At 40.7% G+C, this 14,810-nt stretch overlaps 1 protein-coding gene across 6 annotated transcripts in view; it reads left to right on the plus strand.

The window, feature by feature from the left end:
• The window catches only part of PACRG (parkin coregulated), a 496,005-nt gene that overhangs the window by 35,269 nt on the left and 445,926 nt on the right, over positions 1 to 14,810 (plus strand). The window lies entirely within an intron of this gene.

Raw genomic sequence — 14,810 nt, forward strand, 5'->3', positions numbered from 1 at the left:
TTCCTGCAAATTAAACACTTACAGTATAAGCTCTTTTCCTTTTATGATGCTAAAAATAATGATTTCACAGTGTTTAAGTTGCTGTTTTTTATGCTGATGACAAGAGATTGGCAGGTTTCGGATTATCTAAGAAGTTCTGAATGTGAAAATTTAAAGTGCAGGTGAAAGGTTTGCCTCACTGCCTGCACAAAACTGCTATAAAGCTGCTCTTAAAATGTTCTGAGAATGAGGCTAAGCTAAGATATATATGATGATGTTTTCCTTTCCAAGTCAAAGGTCAGATTTCTTACTTTTCAATGTGAAACAAAGTGCTAGAATGTCATCTTTTACACTGGAAAAAGCGTTTTCAAAATGTTGTTTCACCATTGAATTGAGATATGAATTGAGGCCTGCATTTTGCTTTTTAGTTTTTAGAAAGCCTTTAAAAATGTATTGAAGAGAGGCTATAAGATCAAGTGTAATAAATTATAGTTCGAGTACAGTGTGTTGCAGTAGTCTTGGAAGTGGACATGTGGATCACTGTGGCCAAGTCCATCCTCAACAGAAAGGGGAGCAGTTGCCTGGCCAGGCAAGGATGGTAAAAAGCATTTCTAGCTATTGATACTGTTTGGATATTGAAGCAGAGCAAAGAATCCAGAAGAACTCCAAAATGGCAAACCATTGTCATGACCAGGGGGCAAGATGTCCAAGGGACAAGGAGGATGTTACATTTTTGACAGTTCTTAAGTGTATTTTCTTCTGTCAATTAACACTCCCTCTCTCTATTTTTAATTTCAGTTAACTGATCTTCATCCTTCATATTTCACTAAGGTACTAGGGCAGCTGGGCAATGGTGTTATCTTTGTTTAGCATGAATTAGATGTAAAGTAAGTTGTCATCTGCATATTGCCAGCACTGAAGTTCATGTCATCTCATGATCTCTTTGGGTTTTTAAAGCTATATTGGACAAAATGGGGGATAAGACAGAAATTCTCTGAAATCTAGCTGATAGGAACAAATATATCCAGTTTAGTGTGATTTGACTTGCTCGTGCTCAGAGTCCTAAGCAAATCAGCAATACATTGTGATCTTCAGTGTCAAAAATTGCTGACAGCTTGAATGAAATAAGCATAGATGTTTGCCCTTTGCCTATACCAGAGAGGAGATGATTCACCAGTAAGGCTAATGCTGTCTGAATGCTATAACCAAGTCTGAAATCCCAAATGCGAATGATTTAGGATGTTGATAAGAGAAGTAAGATGCTGTTAGAGATGACTCTTCGATAGCTTTTAACTTTTTAAGTTACTTTGCCCAAGAAAGGAAGATTAGATATTGTGTGGTAATTGGAGAGAACATTCAAACTGAGAGATTAATTTTTTTTCAGCTTGAGACAAATTATTACTTGTTTCAGGTTCACTAGAAAATTGCCCTTACCTACAGAGGTATTGATTTAACTCTTTTAGCAAAGGGCCCATTCTATCTTTGATGGCTTTCACAAGCCCTGAAGAGCACCTAAGAAATTTAGGATCATATGCCTCATTGATTTTCAGTGTGCATTGAGCAGAGGATTTCACTGATTCTTATTCTGAGTGGTTACAGTTAATTGAGAACCCAGCAATATGTATGAACAGTTCAAATTATATCCTCCAATGGTTGACATGTCACTCTATGACTACATAATTCCCTGTAATACCCTCTTGTGAGGGACTTTGTCAAAGGGTTTTTGAAAGTCCAAATAAATTATGTCAAATTTATCTACTCTTGTTGACACATTCAGAAAATTCTGGTAGACTATAAAGACAAGATTTTTCCTTTGCAGAAGTTTTGCTGGTTTACCCCTATCATATCTCATTCCTCTAGGTGTTTTATAATTCCATTTTTATTATAATTTCAACCAATTTTCTGGGTACTGAAGTAAGGCTCGTTGGGCTGTAATTCACAGGAACACTGCTAGAGCTTATTTACTTATAAGTATATTTCTGCCTTGTAGCCCTTAATTATAACTGCTGATTTTAGTGAGCAATCATTTAGCTTTTTTGCAATATCCTTATCCTCAATCTTTCCAAGTACCTTGAGGTCGTCCAGTGTACCCACCAGTATTCTTGCAGGCTTCCTACTTTGGGTACACTTAAAGAATTTCTTGTTATTGTGTTTCTCTTTGAATATTAACTGTTCAAAATTCCTCTTAACCCTCCTAATTTCTGTCTGACATTTTACCTTGCCATAGTTTATGTGCCTTCCTTAGTGCCTTCAGTTGTGTTAGATTGTTAAGATTTTAATTTCTTCACTTTCAACGTTAGGGTTTTTATTATTTATTATTTTCCTATTTTTAACCCCTCTGGCTAATGTTTAGTGTCATAATACTAGATTATTTTTGTTATGATCTCTTCCACCAGGATGATGAACTTAATTATATTGTGATCACTGTTACTTAGCCCTGGTCTACACTATGAGTTTAGGTCGAATTTAGCAGCATTAGATCGATTTAACCCTGCACCCGTCCACACGATGAAGCCATTTTTGTCGACTTAAAGGGTTCTTAAAATTGATTTCTGTACTCCTCCGTGACGAGGGGATTAGCGCTGAAATCGACATCACTGGGTTGAATTTGGGATAGTGTGGATGCAATTCGACAATATTGGCCTCCGGGAGCTATCCCAGAGTGCTCCATTGTGATCGCTCTGGACAGCACTTTCAACTCAGATGCACTAGCTAGGTACACAGGAAAAGCCCCGGGAACTTTCGAATTTCATTTCCTCTTTGGCCAGTGTGGCGAGCTCATCAGCACAGGTGACCATGGAGTCCCAGAATCACAAAAGAGCTCTAGCATGAACCGAACAGGAGGTACTGGATCTGATCGCTGTATGGGGAGACGAATCCGTGCTATTAGAACTCTGTTCCAAAAGATGAAATGCCAAAATATTTGCAAAAATCTCCAAGGGCATGATGGACAGAGCCTACAACAGGGACCTGCAGCAGTGCCGCGTGAAAATTAAGGAGCTCAGGCAAGCCTACCAAAAAAACAAAGAGGCAAACGGCCACTCCAGGTCAGAGCCCCAGATATGCCACTTCTATGATGAGCTGCATGCAATTCTTGGGGGGGGGAGCCCTACCACTACCCCACCCCTGTCCGTGGACACCTGCAAGGGGGGAATCTCATGCAGCAGGGATGAGGATTTTGGGGACAAGGAAGAGGAGGAGGAGGAGGATAGCACACAGCAGGCAAGTGGAGAAACCGTTCTTCCCGACAGCTAGGAACTGTTTGTCACCCTGGAGCCAATACCCTCCCAACCCTCCCAAGGCGGGCTCCCGGACCATGAATCTGCAGAAGGCACCTCTGGTGAGTGTACCTTTGTAAATATAATACATGGTTTAATAGCAAGCGTGTTTAATGATTAATTTGCCCTGAAAACTTGGGATGCATTCGCGGCCAGTACAACTACTGGAAAAGTTTGTTAACATGTGTCAGGTTTCCTCCCCCACTCTGAACTCTAGGGTACAGATGTGGGGACCTGCATGAAAAACCTCCTAAGCTTATCTTTACCAGCTTAGGTCAAAACTTCCCCAAGGTACAAAATATTCCACCCGTTGTCCTTGGACTGGCCGCTACCACCACCAAACTAATACTGGTTACTGGGGAAGAGCTGTTTGGACGCGTCTTTCTCCCCAAAATACTTCCCAAAACCTTGCACCCCACTTACTGGACAAGGTTTGGTAAAAAGCCTCACCAATTTGCCTAGGTGACTACAGACCCAGACCCTTGGATCTTAAGAACAATGAACAATCCTCCCAACACTTGCACCCCCCCTTTCCTGGGAAATGTTGGATAAAAAGCCTCACCAATTTGCATAGGTGACCACAGACCTAAACCCTTGGATCTGAGAACAATGAAAAACCATTCCGTTTTCTTACAAGAAGACTTTTAATAAAAATAGAAGTAAATAGAAATAAAGAAATCCCCCCTGTAAAATCAGGATGGTAGATATCTTACAGGGTAATTAGATTCAAAAACATAGAGAACCCCTCTAGGCAAAACCTTAAGTTACAAAAAAGATACACAGACAGAAATAGTTATTCTATTCAGCACAATTCTTTTCTCAGCCATTTAAAGAAATCATAATCTAACACATACCTAGCTAGATTACTTACTAAAAGTTCTAAGACTCCATTCCTGGTCTATCCCCGACAAAGACAGACTATAGACAGACACACAGACCCTTTGTTTCTCTCCCTCCTCCCAGCTTTTGAAAGTATCTTGTCTCCTCATTGGTCATTTTGGTCAGGTGCCAGCGAGGTTACCTTTAGCTTCTTAACCCTTTACAGGTGAGAGGAGCTTTCCCCTGGCCAGAAGGGATTTCAAAGGGGTTTACCCTTCCCTTTATATTTATGACAACATGTCTGGGGATGGAGCGGAAATCCTCCAGGGACATCTCCATGAAGCTCTCCTGGAAGTACTCCCAAAGCCTTTGCAAAAGGTTTTTGGGGAGGGCAGCCTTGTTTTGTCCTCCACAGTAGGACACTTTACCACGCCAGGCCAGTAGCACGTAGTCTGGAGTCATTGCATAACAAAGCATGGCAGCGTATGGTCCCGGTGTTTGCTGGCATTCAAGCAACATCCGTTCTTTATCTCTCTGTGATCCTCAGGAGAATGATCATCCCAGAGAATTGGGGGCGGGGTTAGTTGGGTTTGTGCGGCATGTTAACCCAAAAACCACAGTCCCTCCTTTTAAATGGCCAACCCAATGGGTGCTTGGTATGGGAAAGGAGGGCGCTGCTGTTTGAAACCATTCTCACATGTTATGAAGGTTGAAGAAACCAAAAGACTGTGGCTTACCATGGTTGCATGCAAGCCGAATTCTGTTGCCTGGCCCTGGGTGTGTGATCTCTCACACCAAACTGGCAGACCCTCAATATAAGAGGCAAAATGCAACCTTGTACCAAAAGCACATGTGCTATGTAATGTTAACAGCTTGGTTCACCGTGAAAGAGTCTACCCATTGTTCTCTAAAATGTGTCTTTTAAAATAGTACCCACTCGCGATTAAATGTTCTCTGAGCTCATGCAGTCCTCCCGCACTGAAAGAGCTCAGCAGAATGTGTGGAGGCAAACAATGTCAGAGTCCAGGAAAGTGGAAAATGAACGCGAGGACAGGAGGGACGAGCGAGATGAGAGGTGGTGGGAGCAAGATGAGAGGTGGTGGCAGTGCGATGAGAGGAGGCAGGATGCAATGCTGAAGCTACTGAGGGTTCAAACTGATATGCTGTGGCATCTGGTGGAGCTTCAGGAAAGGCAGCAGGAGCACAGACAACTGCTGTAGCCCCTGTGTAACCGCCCACTCTCCTCCCCAAGTTCCATAGCCTCCTCACCCAGATGCAAAAGAACATGGAGGGGGGCACTCCGGGCACCCAACCACTCCACCCCAGAGGACTGCCCAAGCAACAGAAGGCTGGCATTCAATAAGATTTGAAGTGCAGTGTGGCCTTGTCCTTCCCTCCTCCCCTCATCCACCACCCCACCAGGTGCTTCCCTCCCAGGCTACCTTGGCAGTTATCCCCCTATTTGTGTGATGAATTAATAAAGAATGCATGGTTTTGAAACAACAATGACTTTATTGCCTCTGCAAGCGGTGATCGAAGTGGAGAGGGCAGTTGGCTTACAGGGAAGTAGAGCAAACCAAGGGGGCAGGTTTTCATCAAGGAGAAACAAACAGAACTGTCACACCGTAGCCTTGCCAGTCATGAAACTGGTTTTCAAAGCTTCTCTGATGCACAGCGCACCCTGCTGTGCTCTTCTCATCACCCTGGTGTCTGGCTGCGCGTAATCAGTGACCAGGCGATTTGCCTCAACCTCCCACCCCGCCAAAAGCGTCTCCCCCTTACTCTCACAGATATTGTGGAGCACACAGCAAGCAGTAATAACAATGGGAATATTGGTTTTGCTGAGGTCTAACCGAGTCAGTAAACTGTGCCAGTGAGCTTTTAAACGTCCAAATGCACATTCTACCACCATTCTGCACTTGCTCAGCCTACAGTTGAACAGCTCCTTACTACTGTCCAGGGTGCCTGTGTATGGCTTCATGAGCCATGGCATGAAGGGATAGGCTGGGTCTCCAAGGATAACGATAGGCATTTCAACATCCCCAACAGTTATTTTCTGGTCTGGGAAGTAAGTCCCTTCCTGCAGCTGTTCAAACAGACCAGAGTTCCTGAAGATGCGAGCGTCATGTACCTTTCCCGGCCATCCCACATGAATGTTGGTGAAACGTCCCTTGTGATCCATCAGTGCTTATAGCACCATTGAAAAGTATCCCTTGCGGTTTATGTACTGGCAGCCAAAGTGGTCTGGTCCCAAAATAGGGATATGCATTCCATCTATCACCCCACCACAGTTAGGGAATCCCATTGCAGCAAAGCCATCCACTATGAACTGCACATTTCCCAGAGTCACTACCCTTGATAGCAGCAGCTCAGTGATTGTGTTGGCTACTTGGATCACAGCAGCCCCCACAGTCGATTTACCCACTCCAAATTGATTCCCGACTGACTGGTAGCTGTCTGGCGTTGCAAGCTTCCAGAGGGCTATTGCCACTCACTTGTGAACTGTGAGGGCTGCTCTCATCTTGGTATTCTTGCGCTTCAGGGCAGGGGAAAGCAAGTCACAAAGTTCCATGAAAGTGCCCTTATGCATGCAAAAGTTTCGCAGCCACTGGGAATCATCCCAAACGTGCAACACTGTGTGGTCCCACCAGTCTGTGCTTGTTTCCCGGGCCCAGAATCGGCGTTCCACGGCATGAGCCTGCCCCACTGCCACCAGGATATCCAAATTGCTGGGGCCTGTGCTTTGAGAGAAGTCTGTGTCCATGTCCTCATCACTCCCGTCACAACGCTGCCATCACCTCCTTGCCTGCTTTTGCAGGTTCTGGTGCTGCACATACTGCAGAATAAAGTGTGAGGTGTTTACAATACTCATAACTGCCGCGGTGATCTGAGCAGGCTTCATGCTTGCTGTGGTATGGCGTCTGTAGGCCAGCAGGAGAGCAGAGTTGCAGCGGAAGTGGTGGCTGACGATGGATGCCACGAGAATAGATATTTATAGAGAATGATGAGAGGACCTGCGAGGTGGATTCATGAGAGCAGAGTTGCAGCGGAAGTGGTGGAGGACAATGGTTAGCACTGTACACTTTTCCCAAGGAAGAACACACGTACCCAGGAGCCCATGACAGACAACATGGAGAAATTCACTATTGAGACAATAGCAGCAGAGCAGAGTTGCAGCGGAAGCAGTGTATGACGACGGTTAGCAGTCCTACTGCATTGTCTGCTGCCAGCAGCACCCAGGACACAACAGTGGCGGTGTCGGTAAGCTGAGCTGAGTGGGCTGCACGCTTGTCGTGGTATGGCGTCTGTGCGGAAAAAAGGCATGAAACGATTGTCTGCCGTTTCTTTCACAGAGGGAGAGGCGACTGACGACATGTACCCAAAACCTCCTGCAACAATGTTTTTGCCCCATCAGGCATTGGTAGCTTAACCCAGAATTCCAATGGGTGGCAGAGACTGCGGGAACTGTGGGATAGCTACCCACAGTGCACCGCTCTGTAAGTCGATGCTAGCCATGGTAGTGAGGATGCACTCCACCGACTTAATGCGCTTTGTGTGGACATACACAGTCAACTGTATAAAATCGATTTCTAAAAATCGAATTCTATAATATCAACCTAATTTCATAGTGTAAACATACCCTTATTGGTTCAAGTGTAGTACTTCTTGAATCAATTCTTATGCATTACTGAGGTATAAGGGTAAAATTTTAAGAAACATCTCAGCGAAACAGCTTCAGCAGGAGTGATTGAGAGGATGCTTCCCCAGAGTACCCTATTGGCCAGTGTTGAAGGCATTCTCCTGTGAGGTGGGAGATTTGTGTTCAACTCCCTGCTCTAATTCAGGCAAAGTGCATCTTGAACCTGGGTCTCCCACATTCTGGGTGGGTGCTCTAAGCCAGTGTTTTTCAAAGTATGGGTCGCGTCATATACAGCTGTACTTCCAAAAGTGAAAACCGCTCTGATTTTTGAAGCTCTCATAAATTCTCAAACACCTTCGCTGATAAATCAAGGGAGAAATTTCAATTAAAAGGACAGTTTTAAAAATTAAGATATGGGAGAGGAAGGGTTGTCAAGTCAGTCTTCATAAGGCAAAGCTTGATTCCCACAAGAGGAAAGGAGTATCAAAAACTGGGGGAAAAGTAATCTTGGAAAAGCTTATTCATTTATATATAAAAATGTCTCACCTGAAACTCCAGGTTTGTTTTTAGTCACCTGTCCTCTATGAGAACTACATTGGTAACAGAATATTTTGTGGATGGTTGATTAATTATTGTGTAGTTACCTGCTACAGATTTTTGAATCTTTCAAACATCTGTGAGAGCAAAGTTTAAACAGTCCATTGTATTTGGGTCAAGGACTTTAAGAAGCTTCAGAAGTACCACTTAAACAACTTAATTACCTTTCTAGCAAGTGAGAAGCAAGATATACTAATTAACACAGCTGCCATTTGAAATCTAATCTAATTTACATACTTGCTGGAGAATTAATAGTTCTGCATAGCAAGTTGTCAGTATTTAACCTTATCAACTTTATCAACCAAACCAAAAACCGACAAACAAAAACCTTTAATTAAGGTAGATAAAGTTGTAAATACAGATCAAGTTTTTAAAAAGGTCTTATTAGAATGATATGGTTATAATAAATCATTGACAGCCATGAAATTAAAGTTAAGAATAACGTTTTTCAATTTTTTAAAAAAGTTTGGAAATTCACTGATATGTATCAATCAATACCCATCCTCAACCTATTCATCAGCATCCCCTTGACAGCCTGCCACCATATCGCCATATCACAGTACATCTAACATATTTTCCATTATAGACCCCAAACATCCTTCTACGACACTATAAATACAAATCTCCTCCAGCTGTCACATAAAGGCCATTGACCCAAGCACATATCCTCCTCCACTTCAGCTGCCTACACATTGAGAATGAGAATCACTGACATCATCACTTGTTTTATGCTCTATATAATTTAAAAAACCCACTGTCCACCATTCTGTTATGAGCTTGACAGCTCTGTCTACCCCATTCACCTCTGAAGTATATAGCGGCTATAATTCCTCATAACATGTCCCTCACTCACCTCCTGATATAGCTCAGATACTCTACCATAAGTGGATTATCATATACTGATCCTCCCTCCTAAAAATATGCAGAAACTGGAACTTAAGATGTTAATAATATAGAAGTCCTAGATCTACATCTCCAAGTAAATTATAGGCGTGTAACATAGGGGCAGTGAGGAGAAATATAATCAGAGTGAAAATTGTTATGTGACTCTGAATTTGTTATAAAACTATGAATTTTCAGTTTTTCAAAAGTATGTTTTTATAAAAACCTTTTTAAAAACTTTGACTTCAAATGTAACTTAATTGTAAGTTATGTGTAAGTTTTTCTTAAGAAATTGGTATGTATTTACATTCTTAACTTAGTGAAGATTTTTAGGGGGATATAGATAAAGTCAGATAAGACAGGCACAAGCAAATAATACAATACAGCAAAGTATTTGTAACCACATCTTCATTCATGCTTAGGGAGCAAAATGATTTTACATCACAGTTAGGCTTGCCAACTCTCCAGGATTGTCCTGGAGTCTTCAGGAATTAAAAATTATTTTTTAATTGAAGATAATGTCACATGATGAAACCTCCAGGAATTCATCCAACCAAAGTTGGCAACCCTAATCACAGTGCTATCCTTTAAGTGAAGGACTGTCTGGAGCTGGTACAGAATGTGGCTGCCTACTTGTTAAGCAATGTATTGTGTGAAGGGCATATATGTGTTGACATCTGTACTGATTACATATTTGTTTCTGGGTGGAATTTCAGTTGCTGATTTTGACCTGTAAAACTTTACAAATCTTACCTTACCTCGTGACCTACATCTTCAGAGACTAATCTCTCTTCCCCTTGTGATACTGCCATAGTTGAGATCAGTAGAACTGTTTGAGCTAGAGCTCATTCATTATTCTGCAGGGCATTCTCTGTAAGGGTCTCTTGACTTTAGAACTTACTTTCTCCCATTTGAAGTCCCAAAGTTGCAGACCTTTATTTAGGGCAGCAAAGTCCATCTATTTGGGCAGATGTTTGGAGGAAAGGGGGCTGAATTTTGTAGGATCTGGATAGTAGTTGTATTTTTCATTTGGGATGTTAGGATTTTCCAGGAGCTGAGGTGAGGGGAGTTTGGTTACTACTGCCTGGTTGTTTTGTGTGGAAAAAGACTATTGGTTTCTAATATCTGGTTTTGTCTCACTTTGACAGTAATTTTAATTAGGTCAAGGCAATTGGAATAAACATCTTTTTATGGAAATACTTAAGGATAGTGATGGTCCTTAAACCTCACAAATGTTATACTAAAAACTGGCTTCACCCTTAGAAATCTGGTTTTAGTTTAACACCCCCCCCCCCGAAGAAAGGGAGGGAGGGAGGAGCAGTGGAAACTTCAGGAGGAGAACAAAGGCAGCCAGATGACCAGGAGTTTACATAAGGAACCCAGGGGGTGAGACAGGAAGGGGAAGTGTGGGACAGGAAAGAACAAGGGTCACAAAAGCTGGTTAAGAGCTCCAGGATGGAGAGGTTATTCAGTAGGTAACAACCTGTATGAAGCAGGGGACACCCTCCTAGACACCAGTGGTCTCTAAGGTCTCCTAAGGGAAGGGTGAGAGAGAAAGGGACATGCATATAATGTTTGGTTTTTGTATGATGTATATACTCTCCTGTGCTTAACATGATTAGGTATAAAAGAGCAAAATGCTATTAGACTGTGCAAAGTGTGTGTTGGCTTCTTCATAACTACTGCATGCCTCCAAGAGAGGTAAACTGTAAACCAGAAACTGGGAGTGGAGTTCTGCGACAAGATGTATTGAAGTAACTGGGGTTCCCTGCAGGTCAGTGCTGGACTTATGGGCCTAGGGCAGGTAGGCTGAGGAGCTCAATTTCTGTCAAGAGGTGGCAGACTGAGAGTCAGTGCACAGGAAATGTGCCAGAGAGGTCAAGGGAGGAAACAGTGCTGTAGCCTGCTGAGGCTCCAGAAGCTTGATACACTCAGGAGTACGGAGAAGCAGAGGCTTGGGTTTCTCTTATAGCAATCTTAATGTGTGGCCATGAGGGGGGCACTTGCTAGGATTTGTGACATCTGGTCTTTAAAGGGCTTGTCTACACAAACATTCTGTTTGCAGTGAGCTGGGGTGTGAATCTAACAAGCCCTAGCCTGCCATGCACTAATAGGTTGTGTGAACCCTACTGACGTGCACTGACAGTTCCTTTGTGCACTTTGATCTACTCCTGTTTCAAAGCAAAAGCAGTGAGAAAAACAGGTCCGATCTTGGAAGCCCTTCTTTTTCACAGACGATTTTTTTTTAACTACAAATTATTCTAGTCTTAGAATGTGACAGCAAGTCTTCATGAATATGGTTTTCAGTATATCTAACATAATCAGCCAATTAATAATAGATGAATGAGGGGATGTAATTTAAAAAATAATGGTAATAAATGACTTGGAACCATCTAATTATTCACCTAAGTAACTTATGTAATGATGTGAACTTATTCTTCTTAGCCTTTTCCACCCTCCTTCTTCCCTCCTTTTGGTTGTCCAGTTGAGATCAGAGGCTGTGTCTTTGTATTTGTTTGTACATGCTTAACAAACTGGGCCCTGATATGGGACTCTAGGTCATTACCTTAGTACAAATAATAATAAAATGAGACTTTGGCATGTGATAATTATGCAAACAGTAATTTTACTGTATTTCTACTGCTATTTGAGAGATTTGGCTTGCTTTTTAAACAAAAAACAAACAAAAAACCCAATAACAAATGAACTAAATTATAATTGAACAACAGGTTATAATGATTATGAATTAATCATAATGTTCTGGAGCTTTATGGCAGAACTCAAGTTCTAATTCTACCAGTTATTACCTCATGATATCTACTGTCTTCTAGGTGTTTTTCTGAGATTAAATTCCTGCAGAGGGAAAGTGTGTTTTATGAAAAGTTTTAATTGAAGTGTGTAACTCACATAGGTTACTATTGCTGAATGGTAGCCAAGTTGCATAATATAAAGAGACTGATTACCTAAAGTTGAATGAAAAAGAATTTTGAAGAACTCTACTTAAATTTAATCTCATAGTATGTTAACTGGTAAAGTAATAAGTTTGGGGACCGTTAGAAAAAATATGCATTTCTTGTATTTCTGTATATTCACGTGGCCACAGGACACTTGAAAATAAGACTTTTTTGTTATGAGGCAAGGAATATGATTAGATTAATCATTGGAAGTTTTACTCTCCCTTTTAAAAATACTTTATTTGACATTTTTAAAATGACTTGTTATAAGTATCAAATTTCTGTTTCAGTCTGAAACTAATCTTCATACCAGTTTGCAATAATTACAGTAGGTCTGCCATGGGATTTGGTTGTACTTAACCATGATGCATTTCTAATGTTGTAGCATACTATGCTTTAGGCTGATTTGATGAAAATGTTAAAGCTAGAAACATATGTAAGAGAATTAAATAGCCTGGAAAGGTGTTGAATTGACAACACTGGCAATGGAAGTCTTCTATTTGTTCTCGGAACAGATACTATTCTACCAGTATATTTACCCATACAACTGAAAGGGAACCTCTTATGAGGCAAGTGATCAAATCATTTTACAGCCTGATTCAGTCTTTGTCTTCACTGCTGGGATTATAAGCGAAGATGTCAATTTATCAGTTAAAGGGCTACTTTTATATTGGTGGCTTTTATTATAACTAGGAATTAGAGTGGGACCACTAACCCATTTCACCAAACAGTAATCCAATAGTAGCAACTTTCAGTCACTGTTATGGCCCCGATAAGGTTCAAACCAATGACTCAGAAATGAAAAGATTTTTCTATTCCATTACAAAACCTTAGGATAATTCAGTCCTTCTGTTTTTCTAGTTGTATTAAATATTACTGAACAAAGAACTTCCATTCTGCAAATCATAAATATTAGTTTTTTACATTTTCACCAGATTTAGTATGGTAATATAAAAATGTATTCTGGTTATAAGAGCCCATTTAACTATATTGGACAAATTGGAGAAAGTCCAGAGAAGAGCAACAAAAATTATTAAAGGTCTAGAAAACATGAGGGAAGATTGAAAAAAGTGGTCCCTTCCAGTTCTATGATTCTATATTTAATTTAAACTTATGACTAAATAGCAAAAAAAAATGCTGAAAAAATGTCACATTTTCTAAAGGTTTCACAGCATCAACACTGGGTACTCAGTTCATCCAAATTTAATATTATGGAAGCTTTTGCACAATTATGCTAGGAAGAAGGGAATGACAAAGAATGGAGCACTCTGCTACTTCATAGAGCTTCATTAATCACTGCAGTCCTCTAATATTTTAACTAAATATAAATTAGATGCGGAAAGCTATTACATATTGTGTTATGGTTATTTTGTACCCACAGATTCAGTTATGGCTCAGGATGCTTTCATCTGTTGACATGTTTACACATCTAAGACTTTATTTTGCAAAAGGCCACATATGGATTGATTCCTGAGTCCATGTACAGCCTTGCTGAAATCAAGGGGGCTGCATGTGGGCACGGGAGTCTGCCCGCACACAGCTGATTGCAGCTTTGGGGCCTAAATTAACAAATGTTTAGAACACTTAGGGCTTGTCAACAGTTATAGCATTGCAGCGCTATGCTGCAATGTAGTGCTTTGTAAAGATGCTACCTACACCAATGGGAGAGTTTCTCCCATCGGCATAGGTACTCCACTTCCCCGAGAGGTGGTAGCTACGTTAATGGGAGAAGTCCTACACCACAGGTTAGGTCAATATAAATGCGCTGCTTAGGGGTGTGGATTTTCCACCCCGAGTGAAGTAGTTATACTGACATAAGTTGGTAGTGTAGACAAAGACTAAAAGAGGCTATTACAATACATTGAGAATTTTGACATATCTTTGAATGTACATGGTGGACTCATGTCCAATATCATGTTAACTTGATATCTCTGAAAATTGGTCTCCTCACATCTATTTGAATTACAATTGATTTATTTAAATGTACAGATATTCAGATACACTGATATTTACACTCTGTAACTAAAAATTATAAACACTGTTAATTTGTGTGTATTTTATATAATTTTTCAAACTTCTTTTTTTTCAAATTTTTGTAAACCACATATTCTCCTTTAAGATATGTGTATGTGACATACTTTGAATTTTGAAACCAAGCTATTTATTGCATCTGAAAATATATGCATATGAAAATGTGTATGCAATCATAAAGTAAATGTATATGAAAATCACCTTTTAACATGCTTGGATAACTCAGAAATGGCAAACAGTTGTTAAAATCTATCTTTAAAGAACTTCATCTTTTTGCAAATAATAAGCTTGAGGCATTTTAGCCCCAAGGGTAACTGTTCCACAGAATTATAAATTATTGAAAGTAAGGACTCAGAATCAAAGTATTTCTTCAGCTATAATTAGTGTTGCATTCTTCATTATGGCACATGGTTTCTAACTCTGATATTGTAGGAGGAGTTGGTAGTAATCCTTGTATTTAGGTTACCTATCACTTTCTATTATAAAAAATTCTTTTAACCTTTGCTTTGAGAAACTCTCACACTTCTGTTTGCATCAGGCCTTGATACTTAGCAGAGGGAACAACATGAGTTTGCAGAAATGCCTTTTCTTTATGCCATGAAAGTCTGGTCAGCTTTGGCTGAGATATAA

The sequence above is a fragment of the Lepidochelys kempii genome, chromosome 3, assembly GCF_965140265.1.
Source record: "Lepidochelys kempii isolate rLepKem1 chromosome 3, rLepKem1.hap2, whole genome shotgun sequence".
In the NCBI taxonomy this organism is placed as follows: Eukaryota; Metazoa; Chordata; order Testudines; family Cheloniidae; genus Lepidochelys; species Lepidochelys kempii.